Here is a 7,871-nt window from a genome sequence, read left to right on the forward strand (position 1 = left end):
ACTACCTGACCCCTGTTCAAAATATAACTAGGTAATTTTCGATCGTTTATAGTCATTTCCAATAGAGGGTCGGTATGGCTATCCAACAGGTGTAAAACATACAGCAGCAGGCAAAACGGCCTGTATCGACCTCGTTTTGACTAAAATTGTTAAGTGGAAACATAAAATGCTGACTCGATCCAATGCGCTTTTGCTCTGTGATGAATTTCACTGGTGTAATATGATCATCAGTTGATACTATCTGGTGCAGCGAGCATGCAAGACTTAATTGCCAAAGTAGAGTGTAACAAATGGTCTAGTAGTTTGTCACTTCTCTACCAGCTGTAGTTCACTGGCTAGCTAAGGGTAGATCTTGTGTTCGTTCCCCTTCAGGGATTCATAAATTTATTTTTCATTGTGTCCCGTTGTAGCGGGGATACACTTAATAGAAGACCTAGATGGAGATCTTAGAGTCTCAGCAATCGGCGCTAATTTCCCAGCTACCATTTGAAATTTCAGCCTATTTTTCAGCTATCGTTCAATGTTGCAGAAATCCTGAATATATAATTTGGACCAATTTTCAGGCATTAGTGAAATCTCAATCATGTCACGGTACTGATACATTGTCTCTTCAACAAAAAATTACAAATACACGTAAACTGTTGCACAGAAAAGCTGTGACGCTGTCGTTTAGCCGGAAAAAAAAAAAAAAACTGGTATAAATTTAGGCGAGGTGGATGACAAACACCGGGAAATCTTACGTCGCCAGCGACTCAATTTGCGGCGTGACCCGGAAGTAATGAAGCTGTTACCTAAATTGTTCTCATTGTTGGACCCAGGGGATGAAGAGGAAGTAAAGGCGGAGGCTACACGTGGAAGCATGGTCGAGAAAATTTTCAGTGAACATTCTGCCCAAGAAAGGACCGAGGGCGTTTGACGTCTTGGTGAGAGGACTGCAAGAGAACCAGCCATTCTTAGTTGCTCCTTTACTTCGGTATTCAGGTATTAAAAGAACATGTTGTTTTGGATTGGGCAAAAATGTCAAGGCTATTGTGGCCAAAATTTACTGGACGGAGGAATGAAAGGACGTAACATTAGAGTTGGTGTTTCTTTACACTTCATCAAATGTGACGCAAATAAAAGGGGCTAACGGTACTACATAAGTACCCGGCCCTAAGAATTCCTTCTGCAGTTATTTTCTCACTGAACATATTTCGTTTGTGAAACTCGAACGTGCAGCAAAATTCGTGACTGATTACGCTTCAGCGTTCATTGCACTTGAACGGCAAATGTCGCAAGTACCCACGAGTTACTCTACCATAAATTCTCATAACTATGGCGTTATAATTTTCTTACCACCAGTCTCATCGTGGGTTTTTACGTATGATGACTCTTTATTTTCTTACGTGTGACAACTCGTTATTAGAGATGACGATGCAGGCCAATCGTTTCGCGTGATAAAAATCGGTGAAATATGGCAGACGCAAACATACAGTAATAGGCCATTGTGTCACACGATCTTTAGCAGTCAGATGAGTGTAAAAGAAAATTAACCTCATTTGTTTTTCTCCCTCTAGGAAAGGAGGAAATGAAGACCAAATCCAACTGCTGTAGAAAACACAGTTGCAAGTTAAAAGAGAAAGCTCATGCCGTTACGAAGGACCAGCAACAAAAAGAAGTCATGGAGTCGAGGTTTCAGATGTTGGAGACCACATTTAAATGACTGGAAGAGGAACTGTCAATAGAAAAATGTCAGAAAAAAGAACTGGTAGGGAACACAGCACGCTTGAACAAAATGTACGACGAAATGAACGAAGTCATACGTATCGTTAAGAAAATATTAGAAGAGCGTAAAGAACCCGTCGAAACTCTGTCAGATAGCAGTGACAATGTATTGAACGAAAGCATTTAGTAAAGAGACGACGCGTTGTTATTCACGACAGGAAGAATTCATTGTGGTTGATAGAATCCCGAATGCTCTCGAACGTGAGAAAAGTTTTGAAAGATCAGAGAACTTCAGTTTTCCCGACACAGCGACATCACCTGAAGGACTAAACGAGTGAAGGTGAGTTTGCAGTTGATGTATTTCTTAGACCTTTATTTGCGACCAGCAAACCAACAGAAGTGTCTGTACGCCCTAGCAGAATATCAGGAGGTCGCTGTTATGGGAAGATGATCAGACCTGATTTCAAAGACAATAAAACTCGTCAGGTTAAGCTGGTTTAGGATGCCGGTAGCGGGTATTTGCATCTTGAATTAATTATTTCACTTATATGGTAAGAACAAAGGAGTGTTGGTCGGTCGCAGGCTGCATATAGGTCGGTCAGTCAGTCAGTCAGTCATTCGAAATTGACATTGGCCACTGCCCATTCATCGCTGGATATTTTTTAACTCTTGTATGACGGTGTACGAGTATTCGTTTTGCTCATTTTGAACCTTTGCCTCTGTAATAGCTCAACAGTTTTTGCAGTTGCTTGACGATCAGGCGGGCTAGGCATAATCAAACTCACAGTACCTACACAGTTTCTTCGTGGGGAGGCTAAAAGAAGCTTTGTTTCAGGAATCATGGGAATTCAGTCGTTACAAAATCTGTCCTTCCCATCCCTGCTTGGAGTGATCTAAGATGTCTATAGCTAGCTTGTGCTGTATAAATGACACTTGATATAGAAACTCTTATAGCAGCTCTTGGGGACAAATAAACCATTACATATGAGCATTTGCATGCGCTATGAAAACTAACTAATCATTTTTTCGATTCAAGAAACCAAATGTGCTCACGATGCGGCTATAGGTTGGAGGAAGAACTCTACCCACAAAACAAAATCCATCAACTTGAACTCAAGATAAAAATCTTGGAAAACGAGAAAAGGCATAGAGAAATGAAAATCACAGAGTTGAAGGAGGCGAACGAAAGACTTAACGCGTGCGACCCTTTTAGCGCACATAAATAAACTGGAACAACACCTTGATAACTTCAGTAGGGAATGAGAAAAGATTAACAGAAGGCTAGAGAAAGCTGCACGCAGGAATAGCTTTTAGTGACCTGCCTATGCTCATGCAATCGAGCCTCTCCTCTCCTCTCTCTTTGATTTCACCTGATTTGTAAAGCTTGGTTCTTTTGTTTCAAGAAAAAGTCGACTTTAAATGAAATTAAATTGTGTGAGGCATATTTTCAAAGAAAGTTCTGTCATGCCTCCTCATCTCAAACACGAGTTTCATTCGTCTTATCACCGCATCCTTCCTTTTTCTAGAGTTGCTACGTTTAGATGAAATCCAAAGATCATTCAGCTTCAGTTTATAGCCGCGTGATAGTGATTTATAGTGAAGGTATACTGAAGTGTGTAGTGAATTATTCCGCTAGTGCATGCTTGTTGAATATGGCACTATACTTGGACGCTCGGTTCAATTGTTACCTCGAATCCAGTGCACTTGTAGAATATATAATATACATTTTTATTTTAAGGTTTAATTTCCCTATTTGATTAAGAATACAATCGATCATATGTTTTACGCAATTTCTCTCAATTTGGCAGTTTCTATCCTCAATTTCTACAGTGTAAAGCAACTGAGAAATGTTAACAAAATATGGACATTGTTAAGTATTGTGGCGTAGCCAAACAAAGTCACAGGTAGATGCAAGTGGAGAACTTATTAAGGGAGCGTTTCTTAGGGAAAATCCGAAACTCACAATCCGGGTATTCGAATCCTGAACGGATTTTGCGTTCCTCTATAAATTCCGAAAAATAGATTTTGAACCTGAAGAACCAATTCCCCGAGTGAGAGCAAACCTAAATCCGGAATTTTCAGGATGATAATGATCAGTTCGTTTCTTTGGGAATTAATGATTCGAAAAGAGACATATTTTCTCGGCGTCTTCGCTGTGAAAATTGAAGACCGCCAATTATAATTGAACAATATCAATACGGTACGTTTTGAAATGTATGTACGGACTGATATATCATTCAGATTATAGTTACTAGTATGAACACAGCGTTACACTGGTTTCTAGGACTGGCTCAATATATATATATTTTCTTTTTGCCACGATCAATCTCTTTTGGGTCACGTGGTCCGACCGGAAAAGTATTGCGGAAGGGAATTCCCTTAGTATTTTTGAGAGAGTGACCGGTTTGGAAAAGCAACTGAGTGAACTTTTGGCTTTTGGTTTAGTGCCAACTGGACAAGTGAAACGCTTTCAAAGAGCAGGCAAGTAAAACAACTCAAAATATAAGTTTGGGAAGTTTTGGGAAGCTAACGATAGCGCTCGCTCGATCAAAGAACACGAAAATGTAACAAAATTTTGGGTTAAATGTAATTTCTATTTATTTTATTTTATTTTATTTTATTATTATTTTTTTTAATCCAAGCAACTAGTTTGATTGTTGTGCAATTTCCTTGCGCGAAAACATCCGAAAACCTGCAAGAAAACATTCACTGTAATTAACAAGTTCCACGTAGGTATAATTGAAAAGTAAATGCCATGCGAGATTAAGTTTAACCCACATTTACTTTTTGCCTCGAGTCCACGTGAACGTAACGTGGACAGGAGGATATGAAGGGACACGGCTGCATTCCTGTGTAATGATTCTTCTCATTCCTCATGTAAGATTCCTGTGTAGTTCATCGTGGAATCCTGATTTTGGCTACGAAAGACAGGCATAAAACGTTTGATTGACGATTGGTTGGGCTATTGATTTTGGAAAGACGAGTTCAACCACGTTGTACAGATTCACGACACTACATTTACTCCTTTTGTTACGGAACTGGCTTGTCGACCTTGGAGACTGAACATTTGTGACAGGTTGTTTTAGCGTTTTATTTTGTTTCTATAAGAGCAAATGATCACGCCATTTGTGTTAACTTTCGGAAGCAACGGATGAAATTTTTCCTTTTAGTCTCGTGGATATGTGAAGCATCCACGAGATATAGTGGGGGTTTATATGAAAATGAACCACGGCCTGAATCCGGGTAGACATACAAAAATTTTCGAAAAGATCATATACGACCAGCTTTACGAGTATCACTTTTATTTTTAACAACTTACTAACTCGCTGCCAATTTGGGTTTCGATTCCTACATAATACACTTATTTATTTTATTTATTTATTTATTTATTTATTTATTTATTTATTTATTTATTTATAACTTTATTTATACACGGGTAAAACATCAGGACTTAAAGTAAATACTAATACTTACTGCATTGATTGAAGGCACAAATAGCCAGTTGGTCAACATCGACAATGGTCTGGTTAATCTTAAAAAAGTCGTTGATACTATTAACCATAACCTCCTCATAAGTAGCTTCATAAGTATGGTGTTGACACGAGTAGTCTCAAATGGTTTAAATCATATCTCTGCGACCGTAGCCAAAAATGCAGCATAAATGGCTATTTTTTGATTGTTGCCCCAGTTTAATTTCCTGTCGTGTCCCACAAGGTAGCAACCTTGGACGACCCCTATTCTTAATTTACATTAATGATCTGCCCAAATGCCTCACTTCAGCCTCTGCGAGGATGGTCGCTGACGACACGAATATAACCTACGCTGCCAGTACAATAGCTGACCTTGAAAAGGTCGTTAACTCAGTACTAAGAAAACTTAATTGCTGACTTGTAATCAATAGGCTAAGCCTCAATGTTGCTAGAACTAATTTTTTGGTAATTGGGTCAAATCAACGAATACATGCTCTCTTGAATAACCAAATTAATATTGATATCGACGGCAAATTTATGGAAAAAGTTAAAGAAACCAAATCACTTGGCCTGGTAATTGGCGAACATCTTCCATGGACAAGGCATATAGGCAAATATAGGCACGCGTGACTGGCTAAAGTAGCGCACTGCTGTGGAATAGCCTACCCGTTTATTTACGGAAATCACACTCTCTTGGACACTTGGGAAATTGACCAACTTTATAACAAATGTCATTGAGGCTCCCACACGGCAATCTTGTAAAACAGTGTACTCATAATTGAACCAGTCCTTGTGTCTCCCAAGGACTGGTACCAAATCCGCGAATTTGATTTGCTGGAATCGATATTGAAAGCGGTCTAGATTTTCCCCTATAGACCGGCATCTAGATCGGTAATGCTTTGCAGTGAAAAAGTTTACCGGCGCAATAAACCACTTGGGATGTTGGGAGAACACGAAAAAAGCTTGTAAATCACGAGTCGTTAGGCGAGTGATTTACAGGCTTTTCGAGTGTTCTCCCAAAATCCCAAGTGGTTTAATGCGCCAGTAAACCCATAGAAAGAGTGGTCTATTGCTTAAATAAAACATAGAAAAAGCGTGTTTCATTGTTTTTCGCCACATTACTTCTATATCATAAAGCAAATGAAGAAGCCTAAGCCGTGTATTACACTGTGACGAAACACTCGGACATTTGAGAACACTCGAGAAGTGTAGAAAACACTGGCCTGCGGCTCTTGTTTTCCACATTTCCTTCGTGTTCTCAAATGCCCGTCGTGTTTTATCACAGTGTAATACACGGCTTAGGCTTCTTTATTCGTCAAGTAAAACGCTCGTGTCTATATAATAAAATAAAGGTATTTGTAATTGTACTGTATTGTGTTGTATACATTTTATAAAGACTTGAAACCATTCCTGAAATGCTAGTTAGCTACATGTACATGTATCAGTCAGGGCAGTCATTAAATTTTGAGTCACCTGTTAGTTGACTTGATCTTCACACCCACTACAAACGTTTTACATTGTATGTGAATTGTATAAATAACAGGCAGGTAATCAGTAACATCGAAAGCCCATCAAAGATAGTCAGCAGTAAGAGGTTATGGCTTTTATGGCCTTAATAACAGCCCCGTCAGTAAACAGCAAATGGCTATTTTATTGCAAATAGTATCTTGTAGAACTGTGTAGGTTATATCTAATAAACGTATTCAGCTAACTGAGTAGAATTAGTCTGCAGTTTAATATCATTCTTCTATTTGATGTGAGTCATGTGACAGAGCAAAACAATGCTTACAGGCATTTTCACCAAAGAGTGCCTCATTTTCTTGATTTGTAGTCGACAGACACAGTGGTTGTTGATCAATGGTATCAATTATTGTAAGGTCTGGATTTTCCTCCACATCACTTGTTTTGCGCTACAAGCAATGGGATGTGGACATTGTCTCAGATCATTTGTGTAAGCCAAAACACCATTTGATTCCAATTTGTCATAAATTCTATAGTATCCATAATTTGTTTCAATGTTGACAAGTAAATTACAGTTGAAACATCGCAAGTATTAAATTCCACCATCCCGGTTGAACATACACCTGTATCATGTGATAAGATTTTGCGCTTTGTGACAGCCGATCGTACGCGCAGATTAACCTTTCCATGTAGTTAACACCTCCAGTAAGCTCAGCAATTCGACTCTACACAGCACGAGTACAACGATTCAGTAACGCATGATACCCTTGCATCAACGGAGAAACTCGCTCAGCAGGAACACCTGTATGAAATAACAAAGGATACACAAGACATTTCATCGCTAAAGAAATCAGAAATTTTCGATAAAAGGAAAAAACAAAACAAACATGACTGCGACAAAACGTTTGAGAAATCGGAAATAACTTACCTTGAAAATTGCAAATCACTCGCAAATGTAAGCAGTACAGGGATTACGCAAAACAAAGCAAGGGCGCAGGCGACACGAAATGAAAAGATACACCCAGCAGACTGCAGGAACCCAGGCAATGGCCGCCATCGAAAGATCACTCAAAACTACTAGTACTCAGTCTACTTATAGGGCAAATTATGCTCCCTGAGGTCTGTCACGTGTCATCCCACCATATACATAGATACATAGCCACGAGATTTATCCTGAATTATAGGGTTGTATGCATTTATAATGCATAAGCCCTCAAAAATTGAGCTCACTCTTTC

This window comes from Orbicella faveolata, unplaced genomic scaffold (genome assembly GCF_042242905.1).
Source record: "Orbicella faveolata isolate gen_17 unplaced genomic scaffold, um_ofav_v1 contig_13, whole genome shotgun sequence".
NCBI lineage: Eukaryota > Metazoa > Cnidaria > Anthozoa > Scleractinia > Merulinidae > Orbicella > Orbicella faveolata.